The 15,603-nt window shown below is 53.6% G+C and overlaps 2 protein-coding genes across 2 annotated transcripts in view; both read left to right on the forward strand.

The window, feature by feature from the left end:
- PAK1 (p21 (RAC1) activated kinase 1) overlaps positions 1 to 15,603 on the forward strand; it is an 805,686-nt gene that overhangs the window by 707,491 nt on the left and 82,592 nt on the right. The gene's annotated exons all lie outside the window — the stretch shown is intronic.
- LOC310884770 (glycerophosphodiester phosphodiesterase domain-containing protein 5-like) overlaps positions 4,630 to 15,603 on the forward strand; it is a 34,357-nt gene continuing 23,383 nt past the window's right edge. Inside the window, 1 exon segment of the mRNA XM_083807009.1 lies at positions 4,630 to 8,072. The gene's annotated coding sequence lies outside the window, so the exon portion shown is untranslated.

A 15,603-nucleotide genomic window follows, 5' to 3' on the forward strand; every position in this document is an offset into this window, starting at 1 on the left:
GAGCTTACAGATTCCCCAGCATCTTTCATATGGAAGCTGTCAAAGGTGAAGGCTGAGTCTGTTTGTCTCCCTAGCATAAAATACGGAGACTTTTCAGTGGCTTATTTTGATAGTAATAGAGAACACGTGGATGTATTTTGGGGTTGTAAACGCACTGGATTGAGCGTACAGATAATGTCCTAGGGCGGATCTCATGGTTTGCTGCTAATGACAATTCTCAGCATCAAGGCTGGGGTCTTGGAGAAGCAGGGAGCCGCCGCTGGTGGTGGCAGAACAGCGATGCCGGCGGGGGCTGGACGGAAACTTGCAGCCGAAATGGATGCCCCCAGGAAAGGGGTGGGAGGGCAACAGAGGATGGTGTTGGTCTGAGGAAGAGGATGGTTGCAGGTGTAGGTGGAAGCAAAAGGTAAAAGCTCAGTTTCCCAACTGCTGAGGGAATTTGGAGGATGCTGGAGCAGCCTACGGTGGATTGAGGCATCCTGTTTGGGAGCAGAAAGGAGCGGGGGGCTCCTGTGCAATGAAGGGGTGCTCAGAGTGAGGACTGAGCCTTATGTCTTTGAGCAACAACTCATGCTAAGTGAGCTGGAGCTAATCTGACCTGCTGCCAGGTGTCTGTGTGTCTGGTCCTGCTGGGAAATAACAAGAGCCTTTGCCGTTTTAAAATCAGCTGGAAAATGTGTTTCTCTTTCTTTGTACTGCCTTGGTGTAACTCTCCGGTAGTGCCCGGTTTGTTAGGGTCAGCTCAGCCATTTAGAAAGCAAAACTGAAACCTTAAATAAAACCAGAATGAATGACCTGCTTCTCCTCCCCTTTGTTTCAATGACGCTTGCAGAAATGAATGGGGGGGTGCTTGAAGGAGTTGTGTTTCTCTGATCTGTTTTAATTAGATCTTACTTGATAGAGCAAAGTGACTTTACGCTGAAAGCTGATGCAGAAAGTGTGATTTCTACTGCTTATTTTCACCTGTTTGGAAGTCATTAATGCTCTGAGAAACACCAGTGTGGAAGCAGGATGTAGAGCCCAGCTTGAGGAGGAAGAGGAGGAGGCAGGTGGTGAAATGGACCCTCCTGGCTGCTTGCTGTCTCCCCAGGTAGAGCTTGGTGTCTGCGGCTCCAGGTGCAGAGGAGGAAACGGGGGAGGATTTGGGATCGGTCCCTAAAGCTGCCCTCCCCAGCATCACTTTTACATGTGGGGTCAGTAGGGTGAGGCTGATGACAAGAGCAGGAGTTTATCACCTACATAATTGTGCAAGTGCCTCGTCCCAGCTTGGGTTAAGGAATATTAAGGGGAGGACACGTGTGCCCCCACAAGCCCCCTGCTGTAGGATTTTATCCGCTTGTGGCTGTAGGGCAGAGCTGGGTGCTGGAAGTCCAAGAAACCAAGCCTAACGTGAAGAGGACTTTCCCAGGTCAGCCTCCTGGCGCTGGGAGCCCTGCCGAGCTCTCACAAGCCATTTGGGTGCTGAGCCCCACGTCGGAGGGGGAGCTGGAAGAAAAGGGAACATCTGGAAGGGGGAGCTGGCAAACTAGTTGGTGGTGGCACTGCTGCGATGTGCATCCCATGTCCATGTCCTTGTCCCATGAGAGCCAGGCAGCCAAACTGTGTCATCCTGCATCCTGCTGCTCCCCTCGTGAAACTTCACAAAGCCGGGCACCAGGCAGACCGGAGGGCCTGGTAACGTACCCCAAAAGTGCCTGAAAAAGTGGTAACGGGGCTGGTGGCTCTGCCAGTATTTCCCTCAACACCATTACTTGAGTGTTTATTTTATTTTATTTTATTTTATTTTATTTTATTTTATTTTATTTTAGTCCCATGGCAAAGGAGAGGAGCTTGTGCAGAGTTCCTGGTTGAAACCTCGGGGCTGCAAAATGCTTCCCAACCCCAGTCCTCTCATCCCACTGCTGCCTTTTTTTTCCACCTGCACGGGAGGGAAATGTACCTCTGATTATCTCAGAGGGGTGTCCCAAGGCTAAATATGCACTGGGACTCACAAAACCTGCCCTGGATCTTTAAACTTTTACTTTTTCATACCTAAATTTAACGTTTTCACTGGTGGGAACAGTTCTGCAGGGTCTTATTATTTGGGAGCGAAGTGGGGGGAATGAGCAGGAGCAGAGGCAATACGCTGGTAGGTACAAGAGAGGAAGAGAGGTTTATTATCGCAAGCATCAGGGAAAACTGCTGCACTTTATATAAGTGATGTTTTTCCTGCATCCCTGATTTTTATTGCCCAGAAGGGTCCCAAGTTTTGGTCCCGAGGCTCATCTTTTGGGAGAATTTAGAGCTTGAACTCCATGAGCTTGCCGGGCTTAACCTGGCTGCTCCCCTCCAATTCCTGGGGCTGTGCTGCCCTCTCCGGGCAGCTGCACTGGGGATAATTCCTCTTTGTGTTCCCCTGCTGCCACTGCAAGGCTCCAAGTTTGGAGGCTGAAGGCAGGCAGCACACCCCAGCAGGCATCAGGAGATGGTTGTGGTGCTCCAGCACGGTCCTTGGCCACCATCCCACGTCCTCCACCTCCATCTGGTCGAGGTTTGTGCCACGGTCTGGAGGAGGCGTCCTGCACCTCACCTTGAGAGCTGGGCGTTGAGGAGTGCCTGCGCCTCCGGAGCAGGGGAACAAAGGTGGGGAAAGGGCTGGAAGGCAGGTGCTGAGAGGAGAGGCTGAGGGCACCTGGGTGGAGAAGAGGAGGCTGTGGGGTGGCCTCGCTGCTCCCTGCAGCTCCCTGAGGAGGGAATGCAGAGAGAGAGGCACTGGCTTCTGCTCCCTGGGCACCGACGTTGGGTTACGTGGGAATGGCACGGAGCTGTGCCAGGGGAGGCTCAGCCTGGACAGCAGGAAAATTTTCTTTACCATGAGGGTGCTCAGACACTGGCACAGGCTTCCTCGGGAGGTGGTTGATGCCCCAAGCCTGCCAGCATTCAAGGGGCGTTTGGAAAATGCTCTCAGGAATGTGCTTTAATGTTTGGTTAGCCCTGAGGAGAGGAGAGGAGAGGAGAGGAGAGGAGAGGAGAGGAGAGGAGAGGAGAGGAGAGGAGAGGAGAGGAGAGGAGAGGAGAGGAGAGGAGAGGAGAGGAGAGGAGAGGAGAGGAGAGGAGAGGAGAGGAGAGGAGAGGAGAGGAGAGGAGAGGAGAGGAGAGGAGAGGAGAGGAGAGGAGAGGAGAGGAGAGGAGAGGAGAGGAGAGGAGAGGAGAGGAGAGGAGAGGAGAGGAGAGGAGAGGAGAGGAGAGGAGAGGAGAGGAGAGGAGAGAGCAGAGAAAAGAGAGCAGAGCAGGGAAGAGAAGAGAAGAGAAGAGAAGAGAAGAGAAGAGAAGAGAAGAGAAGAGAAGAGAAGAGAAGAGAAGAGAAGAGAAGAGAAGAGAAGAGAAGAGAAGAGAAGAGAAGAGAAGAGAAGAGAAGAGAAGAGAAGAGAAGAGAAGAGAAGAGAAGAGAAGAGAAGAGAAGAGAAGAGAAGAGAAGAGAAGAGAAGAGAAGAGAAGAGAAGAGAAGAGAAGAGAAGAGAAGAGCCCCCAGGGTGCATGTCTGAGCATCAGCAGGGTGGGTGCCTGCAGGTGCCCTCGTGCTTCCCCAGGTCTAACGGGGCCTTCTGGTGGCCCCATACTCACTAAGCGTGATTAGAGGGAAGGGACCTGTCACCACTGTGCTGTGACAGCTGGTGGGTTTGATAGGTATTGGCACCAGCATCAGGGCCTGCTTAGAGCTATGGGATGAGTGCAAGGTGGCTTCCCCTGTCCTGCTCAAGCTAAAGTCCTCTAGTGGTCTCCAGGACTCGAGCACACTGGGATTGTGCCATAAAGGGCCATGGGCAGAAGGGTGAGAAGCCTCTGGAGAGGTCAAGTGCCACCAAGCACAGCCTGGGCCGTTGGAAACATCGAAACTGGAGCACCAAATCTGAGCCCCTCCAAACTCAGTGGGGCTCAGGAGCAGCTGGTGCTGGTCCCTAAAGGGCGCCCAGCCATGGGGTTTGTAACCCAGGGGTGGGGGAACCTCGCTGTGACGTCCCTGCTGGGTGTAGCAGGGTGTCCCTATAACCCGGGGGCCACCAGAGAAGGGACAAACGCCTTGGTCCAGATTGACCCACTGAATCTGGAGGAGCGTGAGGCAGGAGGCAGTGCAGAGCAGCAGAGCAGGCAGAAAACAAAGCAAAACTTCTCTGTGTTCTTTTCCCGACATCCAGCGGTGTCTCCCCCACCTCACTCTGCTCAGGCACAGAAACGTTTGGCATTTTCCTGAGCTTTTCCCAGGGGTTTTCATTCCTCGCTGCTCCTTGAATCTGCTTCACTGAGACTTCCTTGGACCTTTGGGTTATCACAAGTTGCATCCTCCTGTTTGACCTGCATTGCAAACTCCTAGTTTCTGCTGGGAAAGAGCAAAATGATGACTAAAAGACAGCCATGAAACAGAGAAGAAGAAAGGAGAGGACAGGCTTTCACCCTTTTTTTGTAATGCCATGCAAGCCGGACCACAATGCAGCAGCACCAGCCCCATGAAGGAGAGTAGGCAATGGAGTTACAAGAGGCAGAGCGCTTGTTGCTGTGGGAGGGAGAGCTTTGGGGTGCAGTGTGAAAGTTTCCCTGGCCATACCACAGCCTGTATTTGTGCTCCCTGCAGCTGGGTGTTGCATTGGGCTGTAGGATAAATCTGTGTGGTCCCAGCTGGCTGCCTGCCCGAGGGATGTAGCTCATTAGGAGAAGATGCTCAAAGCCCAGCTGTAAGTCCCAGGGCTCAGGAGAAACTGCCTGGCTGCCTAAAGCTGATTTTTGAGTTTAAATTCTGTCGCTTTGGGTAAGGTGTGCAGCCAGCAGGTCACGGGCTCTAGAAGAAACCTCTGGCACGTCTACATGGGCTTTGCTCCTCCTTTGCTCAGCGTGAAGCTGCCCTCAGAGTCTTTACATTCAGACATGCCCCGTGTCGAGGGTCTGGAGGTATCTCTGCCCGGGGCCTCTGGGCCTGGCCCCGGGCACCCCTGAGCAGAGCCTGGCTCCGGCCTCTCGGCACCTCCCGGCAGTGCCGGTGGCCATGGCTGGCAGCCCCCGGAGCCTCCTCTGCTCCAGGCCCAGCAGCCCCAGCTCTCGCAGCCTCTCCTCACGGCAGAGGTGCTCCAGGCCCTTCGGCACCTCGGGGGCCCTGCGCTGGGCTCTCCCCAGGGTGCCCAGCTCTGGCTGGGGCTGGGGGGCCCAGCGCTGGGCCCAGCACTGCAGGGGCGGCTTCAGCAGCGCTGAGCAGAGGGGAAGGATCACCTCCCTCGGCCTGCCGGCCCTGCTCTGCCCCAGGCAGCCCAGAAGACCACGAGGCCTCTGAGTGCCAAGGGCACGTGGCTGCCTCCCGTTCCACCCGGTGCCCACCAGGACCCCCAGGTCCATTTTTGCAGAGCTGCTGCCCAGCTGGGGGCCCCCAGCACATCCTGCTGCAGGACTTTGTGCTTCTCCTTACTGAACCCCTGCTCCTTTCCACCCCCAGCCCATCGCTAACTGGACCTTCTGCCTTTCGGTGGGACACAGCTCCCTGCAAAAGGCAGACTTGCCTGCTGCCACAGGAGAACAACCCCAGGGGAGAGCAGGGGCTGAAGTCCCCTCCTGCCCTCCTCCTGTATCGTTCCTGCCCATAAACACTGCAGTTTCTGTGGTTAATCTTACGGGGACCTCGCTCCCTGCACGAGTCACCTGCTGTCAAGGCTCCGCAGCAGCTCCTTGTGCAACCCTACGGAGCGGGGACACAAGCTCAGCCCAGGGGTGACCGACCCCATCGATACAAATGTCCCAAGCCACTGGGGGACAGTGGTAGGATGAAAATGTGATTATTTCTCACCAAAATGCAGCCCGGGACTCTGCATCTAGTCAGGCACCTGGGCACCGAGATGTCCCTGCTCCCGGCGCTCCCTGTTTGTGCCGTTCCCCCCGCGGTTTTATCTTCTCCTGACACGAATAGAGGCAAAATTCAGCGGAGTTCAAGGCTGATATCCCCGAGCCGGGCTGTTACAGATGCCCTCTTTATGGGCTCATAAACCTCAGGGCAGGGCTCCAGCAGGTCCTGGTGCAAAGCAGGTCTGGATGAGGTCCATCACGTGGAGCGTGATAACAACCCCGCTCGCTTGCTCTCCCTTCAATGTCAGCTGCTGGAAGGGCTGGGACACCGGCCGGGACACCGGGCAAGGATTTTCTGGTTGAGATAAGCTGCTGAACTCTGAGCCAAAGATACCGCAGGCAGAGCAGCCCCCGCCCTGCCCCTACGTCATCTGCCAGGTGATCGCAGAGCAAACCGAGGGCTTTGCGTCTCTGCACCCAGAGGAAAGGGCAGGATGCAAAAGCACGCTGGTATTTTGGAGGGGGGGGGGGGAAGCAGGGATATTTGCTGGTTTGGGGTAGGGCTTTGGTTGTGTTTTCAGTGATGGTCCTTTCCTTTTTCATGGTCTGCCCTTTGCTGCAGGGAGGAGTTTTGTGCTGATGATGTTGCTCAGCCCTGTCCCCTTTTTCCCCACATACCCAATGGAGCCTGTCCACACCTTGAGGATGCAGCAGCTGGAGGAAAGGCAGCCCGGGCAAGGACCGCAGTGAAACTGGGCTCAGCACAGCCACAAGCACACCGCTCAGGAGGATAACCCAGCACATCAACCCCAGAGACTAAAACTGCTGGACACCCACCTGTCAGGTACCTGGGGAAGCTGCTCTTGCTGCTCCCTGCATCGTATCAGTGCCATCAGGCTTCTCAGTCTCACCCTTCCCTGCCCTCGCTATCAGTTTTCCAGAAATCAGACCATAAACCAAGTAATTTATCTACAGGCTTGCACACAGCCCCACGCCGTGCCTCTACCCCAGCCAGCTGAGTGTTAGCTTGAAGGTGGTCAGGAATAGAAACAAGCAGCAACAGAAACAGCTGCTTCTGCCTTCGGCAACCTTTTGTGGCTCCCTCATTATTTAATATTCTAACTCCAAAGGAAAATGATGGTACTGTAGGATCTAGTGCTACCCAAGGATTACCAGTACTGCTTTTACAGTGGAACTGTTATATGCCCTTTGCTCGTCATTAGGTTTCAGAGTGAATCAGGCTGTCATCTCTGTGGCCCATCTTCTAATCAAAAGTTTATATTTGTAATGTGATCTGCCTAAAAAACACTGGGCCATCATTTCTGCCCCCTTCTTCTCCTCTCCATTTAGACAGCAGTTTGCTGAATTTTCTTTTCAGGGACCTTCTCTTCATCCAACAGGAAAAATCCCAGTGTAAAAAGTGATGGGGATGAAAAGCCTGCAGTGGTGGCATTTCAGGCAGCCCTTTGGGGCAAGGGGGGATTTTTTTTTTTGGCCTCTTGTGCAGTGGAGAACTAAATAGAAGTTGGAGCTGTGTAAGGTAAGCCTTATAGCCTGAGAAACTTCACGGATATCCCTCCAAAAGGCCACCATGCATTGGAAGTTACAAAATTCAACCGCACAAACTGCTCTTGTTGCACTGATCTGCCCCTCACCCCCTCCAAAGGGAGTTATGTCTCTAATAGGATTAAGATCTTAAAGCCAAAAACCATTGCAAAATAAAAAATAAATAAAATAAAATAAAATAAAATAAGCACTGTTTGCATCTGGGGCTGCTCAGAAATTGTGTGCTACAGATTCATGCCCCGGGCTCATGGCTGCAGGAGATGCTTTCCAGGAGGAAGCTTGTTAGTTTTAATTCTGAAGATCAGCAATGTCTTGCCCAAATCGCCTTTGGGATATCTCCTCGAATCCCAACCTGCGGGCACATAATTCTGCCAGGGCAGCGTTTTAACACCAGCCTCTCACATTCTGGGTGGTCAGGGCGTGGGACGGATAAAACCCGGCTTCACCCACGAGTCCCCAGCTCCTCCAGGAGCCATGCCCCCATCCCACGATGGGATTTTAATTTTCCCAGCCTCGGGGGGCTGAATTTATGAAGCCTCACGTGGCCCCTCCTACGGTGGGAGGGACGGCTCCGGCAGCCTCCCTAACACTGGGTGTCACACAGCGGTGCCACCATTCGGGTCCTGAGTGTCACGAGCAGAGGACACAGCGATCCAAGAGCAGCAGAAAGCAAAAAATAACCCCTCCATGTGCGTCCCGGCGAGGTGAGTTACCTCCAACGTCCTCGTGCTAAAGATTCCCCCCACCTATGTGAAATGCATACCTCCTTGCCCGTTCCTGCCTGCCCTAAAAGTTAGCTTTGCGAGGGGGAAGGTGGATTTTTAGGACTTTTCTTGTATTCTTCGGAGTTTTGAGAGTGTTGGTTGGCGTCCGACAGCGGGGCGATTGTCGCAGCTGCTGCCTGGGTGGCAGAGAAACAAAGCCCGAAAAGCAGGAGGATGGGGAGAAGCGGGAACAAAAGGGGATTATTTGCAAAGGGGGGTGTTCCCGGTGACTTCTTGGAGAGAAAAAGGAGTTTAGGAGTCCGGCTTCGCTCTGGCACCCCTGCCAGAGAAGTTTGCCGTCACCTGTTGAGGGGAGGAAGGGGAGCTGGGGAGAGACGTGAGCGGTGGGTGGCCGGTGGGGCTGCTGGAGCCGGGGGCTGGTGGGAGGGAGCTGGCAGCTGAGCATTTGTAATGCCTCGGATAAAGGGCTGTTTCCATAGCAAACGGGAGAAAGGAGCCTCTCTTTCTTTCCGCGAGCTTGCCCGGCGTGTGAACAGGGAGGTCGTCCCGGGAGCAAATAACCCGTGAAAGGGCAAACATCTGGGAAGAGCTGCAAATCATCGAGACCTCTTAGGGATGGCTGGAAGGGGGCAAAGGCTCTCGGGTCTGCCACCCGCTGCGAGCCAGCTCGGATGGGCGACCTCTTCCCTTCCCCAGGCTGGGTGCCCTGGCGCAGGGCTGAGTGCTGGTGTAAATCAGGAGCAGCTCGGTTAGCTGGTGTCAACGCGGGGACCAATTGGGGTTGGATAACGCAGATTTCATCTGGCTGGAGGTCCAGAGGGTGTACATCACCCTCTCTTCCCTCCTACTTTTTCTTTGGGAATCCAGGTCTCCAAAGGGAGTCTCTCTCTGGACTTATTCTCCGGCACATGACACCAGGTGGAAGGGTAAAGGAGAAGGGAAATAATTTCCTACAGCTGCTCAAAGAGTTTAGCTGCATTTAACAAAAGAAAATGCAGAATGTGCTGTGGGACCAGCTGGATTTTAACTGAAAAAATGCTCCGCATGCGAAGGGAGCCAAAGCTGCCTCTTTGCAACTTTGCAATTGAAATGTTTAAAAGGTGTGCAGGGTTTCCAGGGCGACCTGGAAACTTTGCGGAGAAATAGAAAGCTGGGTTTCACAGCCGGTCCCGTGGCTTTCTTATCACAGAATCACAGAATATGGCATGGCATTGGACCGAGGAGGTGACTGGATGGTGTCTTTTGGGCTTGAGGTGTCATTAGGGGTGATGAAAAAGCAGCTCTTTAATCTTGGTGATCACTTGCTGCGGGACTGCGTGTGTCTTAGGAAGTTCCTCTGTGCAAATAGTTGATGTATGGTGGTGTTTAGTGTGATAAAATAACAGCCAAGACATACAAGAAGCATTATTTCTCTACATTTGTAGCTTTGGGGCAATGAGGCTTTGTTTGCTTGCTGTGCAAGAGCCCAGAAGCTTCAGAAAAATATTTGTAATAATCGTGTGCAAGCGGCTTCTGAAGGCATCACCCATCAGCTGAGGTGCCCTAACCCGGCACATGGGCTCCTGCATCCTCCCCACGTGGAGCAAATCCTGCCCAAGTGACCTCTTGGTGGCTTGGGACAGGAGGGTCTTGGACTATTTCAGAGAAGAGTGGATAGGATAAGAAGTTGGGAAGATCCTTTGGGCTCCAGATCCCACAGGAAGGGAGGCAACGGATGGAGCAGCTCGGAGAGGATGCCTGCGGTGGGCTTCACACCAGGCTGAGCATGGGCTCGGCTCGGACACCCTGTGCAGGGGAGCAGAGGAGGCTGCCCGAAGGAGGAACACCTCTGCAGGCAGGACACGGCACGGGAACAGCTCGAAGCACCGCCGTGTGCCTGCATGCTCGGGCTGGAGCCTCGCTGCTTGCGTAGACCTGCTGTGGAGCCAGTCCCCTCCTTACCCTCCTGCCTCATTTCCTCCCTTCTCAAAACTAACTGCAAAAAGCAATCCCTCGTCCCTCCCGCCTCCATCTGCTCTAATTAAGCTGGAGGCCCCTGGAAGGTGTTCAGCCCCCCGTGGTACCGAGCTGCTGCAAGTACCTCGGGTCCATCCCCTGCCGCTGCATGATTTTGCAGCCGCTCTTAATAACAGGACTTATTTTGGAAGGTCTCCAGAGTCCGAGAACTAAAAGCCACTTTAGAAAAGAAGGGGAGGGGGGAGGAATTGGCAGGAGCAATGGCTTTTTAAAAGGCTACTTATTTCTTAAGATGTACTTGCTACTGATTAACCTTTGCTCCGTGATTGCTTTAATTGATTCATGCCTTAAAGCGGTCTGAGAGGTTCTGCGGGGTCAGCGCTCTCCGAAGTGCTCCGTTTCCCTGAAAACTTCTTAAAGCTTCTTGCTTAGGCAAATCCCAATTTGGGCGTGAAATGCAGGTGAACGGCTCTGATCCATTTTTCTTCCCCTTCCCCCAAACTACACAAGCAGTGCTTTACCTCTTCCTTCCCTCGCCTGCTGCCAGGCTGTGCCTGTGTTACTGTGTTATGGTGACTGTTGGTTGGGGCTTGATGTTTTGGGGCCATTCCACAAGAATGAGGCACTACAGCATTGGGAACTACCGCCTTCAATCAGCCTGTTGAACTTCTGTGGTCCCCGTGACTGCTTCCTTTAACCATGCATGGAGAAATCCTGCATTTCTTCCTACTGCAGCGGGGACAGACCCAGAGCAAAGGCAGGGTTTCCAGGCAGCAATGGGCTTTGGTGCCCAAGGGCCATACTTAAATCGAGGCAACTTGGGAGGCCCAAGAAATGGTGCTTGGGTTTTTTGGGTTGGAGTGATGAATGTCCTTATGTCTTGGGCTGGATTCATGCCCTGGCACTCTGGCTGTGTTCATCCAACCTGTTCAAGATGCCTGCTCTTGGATGGGTTGAGTTGTACCCATTCCTCTTCACTCCTTGTAACCACTCAAACACGGAGGAGATGGGTCCTAGAGGAATTAAAACAGAGGAATTGAAACACCCACCACAGACTCTACGGCTAAATAAATTACCCTCTTCTGATCTGTTGGGATGTGAGCGCTGCTGGGTGTTGACCCAGCAGAGCCAACCATACCCTAGGTCCTGAGGTTGTCCATCGGGGTCCTGCACGCTGGTTTTCTGCATGAGGTGGTGCCCATGCGATGAAAACCACCATGCACCTGCCTTGCTGAGCAGGCCCTGGAGATTTTCACGATGGGTGAAAAAGAAATGAGCTGTGAAGTCGTCATCTGCTGCTTTCACCGTGCTTTCAGCACGCCCCTGCCCCATGGAAAATGGCACAGGGAATGACTGCTGATGGAGATGTTCATGAGGGGGAAAAGGAGGCTCTGGGTGATGGCTCCACCGCACTGGGAGGCTGGAGTCAGGATGGGGATCTTGGGCGTGGATCTTGAGTGTCAGGCCATCCTTTCCCTAAATCCCTTCAAAACTATCCTGCGATGACTTATGCAGAAACGCGTAGCACTGAATTAGCCAGAAAGGGGGGTGCGCTGGGAACAGCGGGGCGGCATTGTTACGGGGTAAAAACGGGCCAGCCCTGATGCATATGGATGCTGCGGATAGCTGAATAGAGAAACCTCCGGCCGACGGCGTGGAAAGCGTCCCTTCCTCCCCTCCTTGCAGGGCTGTTTTGCTCCAAACCCTGAACTTTAACACGGGCAGCCCGCGGGAGGGCCGGCGCTGGGGGCTTCGGGCGGTGACCGTCCAGGGCCCCCGTCCTTTGTCCTGGCTGAATAGGGCTCTGCAGAGCCGCCGGCGGAGGTATGTGATCTGCAGACCTCTTTTCTTCTCCCCCTTTTGGCCGACTGACAAAGTCTTCCCTTGGAGATGGCGCTGGCGGCATTGCGCTGCCCTCAGCAGGGCTGGGGGGGCCGGCGGGGGTCCCCCACGCTGCGTCCCCATCTCATCATCTCCCCTGAGCAGTAGGGCACAAAGAGCCGCTTAGGAATTCCCAGGAGCAGAGTGGGAGCCGAGCCAGGATGTGCTGAACTGCACAAAGTGGGATTTATCTTCAAAGGAATGTTTCCCCCCTTTTCTGAGCACCATTTTTAATTTTTTATTTTTTTTTTGGCTTCCAAGGGATTTATTCCTCCTCCTTCCCCAGCCCTTTTTTCTTCGCTGTGGCCACTTTTCAAGGGTGGCGGAGACTTCTTGGAGAGCTGGGGGCCACCCAGGGGCACAGCCCCAGGCTGAGCTCCACGTGTGACCTGAGACCGTGCTGAGCACAGCCCCATGCCCTGCACCACCTGCAAAGTTGCTATGAGCCAGGTGAGGACAAAACCCTCCTGTTGACCATGCCGAAATGTGGGGAGCAGCTTCCTCTCAAACCAGTCGCTTTGAGTTTCAGGCTTGTTTTCAGGCTTGACCTGTAGGTAGGATCTCCCCAGTGCTCCCCATTCGCTCTTGGCATGACCAAAATGACATGTGGACACGGACATCTCATAGAATCACAGCATCATTAGGGTTGGAAAAGCCCTCCGAGATCATCTGGTCCAACCATCCCCCTACCACCAATGTCACCCACCAAACCGTGTCCCTAATCTCGGGGCTGTCAGCTGCCTTGTGAATGGGGCCGACATCTGGCTTCAACCACCTCCTTGTGCTCACAGCTGGAAGCTCACAGTTCCCGACCCTTTTGGGGGCTAATTTCTGCCTTTGCCCACCTGTAGTGCCCAGAGGAGGGAATCCAGCTCCCCCAAAAGACTGGACATCCATATAACGGACATGTTGAGCAATGTGGGGCTGTAGCCCAAGCTCATGGGTTACAAATCAGCTATATGAAGGCTCTCAGGGTAAAAAACAGAAGAAAGGAACTGCTGATGGCCCAGCAATGGGGCCAGAGCTACCTGTGTGCCACCCCACATGTGGTGGGGCAATGCCGTGGCTGTTCCAGGGTGTTTTGGGGGGCTGGCCACCACGGTGGCTAGTGGCCCGAAGAGGCAGGGCAGGTAAAGACACCGTGTACGGCTGCCCAGGGAGTGCCCTCTGGTTCTAGGAGGGATGAGTCTCATGTAGGGAGGCTCGAAGCCCACCCCAAGCTCTGGTCTAGCGGGTAATAACCCCCACAAGGTCCTTTAACCCCAAATTTGATGCTGTGCAGTGCATCATGTCTCTAGGGATATGCAGCAAGGTACCACAGGACAAAAAGAAGCCTTGCTTCTGCATTAATGGATATTTAATGCCACACAGCATTTCCCTCTTCACTTTAAGCAAAAAAAATCTCCTGTCCCAGCCGGGACATCCCACCTCATTTGCTGCTGCTCCAGCATCGCGTGCGAGACGCTGGCTGCTCAGCGGGGGATTTCTCAACCCTTCAGCTTTCTCGTGGGCGTGAATGAAACGAGCCTGAAAGGGAAGTTTGGGAAGCGATGCGATCCCGGGGCTCGTTGCAAGTGGAGCCCTTTAACACCCCGATATCTGGCAACCCTGGTGTGCAGATCTGGGCTCTCCTGGGGCACTACCCCTGGTTCTGCACCTACATAGTCCCACCTTGTTTCCAGGCCTTATAATTCGTCTTCTAGGAGAAAGAAAGAGCCATGTCCTATGAGTGAATGTCGACCTTTTATTTTATTTTACTTGAGTTTTCTGATGTTTTTCAGGCCCTTCCATGGCTGAACTGGACCCTCTCCACATTTTAGCTCATGACAAATTACAGGAAAGAGACACCACAGCATAAAAACCTGCTACGTTTGGGTCAACACTTGATGTCAGAGTTTAGGACTTCATTATTCTCAGCCAGAATTTTCTCTCCCCCATTTCTCCCCTTGGCCCTGGAGCATCCCCTCCCTGGAGGAACGAGCCCCAGGGCAGGGGTCGGTGCAGCTTCTGCCCTCTCCTCCTCTTGTCCCCCCATGATGGAGGGGCTGAAGCTTCAGTCCTTGGGGTCCTGGAGACCTGAGACTGGCATGGGCTGAAGGCTGGGGGTGGCCTTCACTCGAGTGGTGCGGTGGAAGTTTCTGGAAGGACAGTTGGGGCTGGTGGAACCTTCCGTGAGGAGGGTTGGGGCGGGCAGGACTTCCCAGAAGGACAGCGGGGTGAGCTGGGTGGACCTTTCTGAAAGGTAGGTGGGCTGGAACCTCTCTACAAGCAACTGGCAGGCAAAAATAATTCAAACCCCGACCCGACGGGACAGCTATGCTGGGATTTACCTCCTGTTCCCCCTCAAAGGAAAATTTCTGTAGATGAAAGCATCCCCATACGTGCCAGTCCTACACCTTTGCTCCTCGAAGATGGAGGGACTGGGGCAGCAGGCGAACCTCTGCAGACCCAAAACCACGCGGCCCTTTTGGGAAGTCTCCGTGTAACGAGGGATGGCTCCAGCCAAAAGTCCAGCCAATGCTGTGGCACTTGGGAAGTCTTTCTCCACCCCTTCTTTTTCTTCTTCCTTTTATTTTCATTTTTATGTCAAGCCACTAAGCTACTATTCATTGCCTTTATTCTAAACACTCATTTTGCTCCTAGCAGGAAAGAGGGAAAAATCTATTGTAGTGCTGTGAGGCCCTTTGACAAACACGACAATTTCCCCTTGCCTGTTTCAACACAAAACTGAAAGCATTTGCACAAAATCCATCGCACATGCTCTGAGGCTTGGCCAATAATTTCCTAGGCACGCATTCGCTGAGGCAGCCCGCAAAGTGCTTTGAAGATGAAGAAAACCAGCTGTGATTTGTGATGATGATGATTAGGATTAGACGAGGGTTCTGCAAGAGGTTGTGGATAATGAGTCAACCCCGGGGGCTGGGGACAAACTTGGTCAAAACACGAGAGCGTACTGTGAGAGTTTCTTGAAGTGAAGGGAGACCAAACAATTTTTGGGGAAAGGAGAGGTTTAAAAAGAAGTAATTTGGGCTAAAACGTGGTTCAACTTTGAAGCGTTCCTTCCTATGATGAGCCCTCTGAAATAAAGGCAGGGATTAAGGTACCTTTTCTGCTCCAGACTCTCATGGACGATGCCTGGCTTTGCTCTGAGGTGAGCCCATCACCATCGGAGTGATGTCTGCTTCTCCACGCAGGGATATGTGCAGAAGCCTGGGGCTGGCAGAAGTGTTTCCAAAACCGCACCGATCATCCTCATCAATTGGGGTTCCTGTAGGGCTTGTCAAGTTGACCCCCACCTCCACCCCAAAATACATGGTTGGTTGCCTCGGAAAATCCATTTGCCTGCATCCTCAGATGAATCCTGGTCTAACCAGCCAGTGTGGCTCGTGTTGAGCAGGGTACAGCACCCCTTCCGAGCACAACTCACGCTGGATGGCTGACCTTTGAGCCCCAGCACCAAGACTGCTCTGTAAGTCCCTCTGCAACCCGAAGAGATGCAAAGCTTCATCTGTATTTTCAGGTTCATTTGTCTGAAGCAGGCGTGATTATTTATGACTGTTCAAACTGCGGAGGCATATTGCAAAACATGGGACATTAACCTTGCTGGAAACCTCCCCAGAGCTCTGAGAGCCACAGCCACTGCATGCTGGAGGTGTACAAGAGCACACAAAAT

The sequence above is a fragment of the Anser anser genome, assembly GCF_964211835.1.
Source record: "Anser anser genome assembly, chromosome: 1".
Classification (NCBI taxonomy): domain Eukaryota; kingdom Metazoa; phylum Chordata; class Aves; order Anseriformes; family Anatidae; genus Anser; species Anser anser.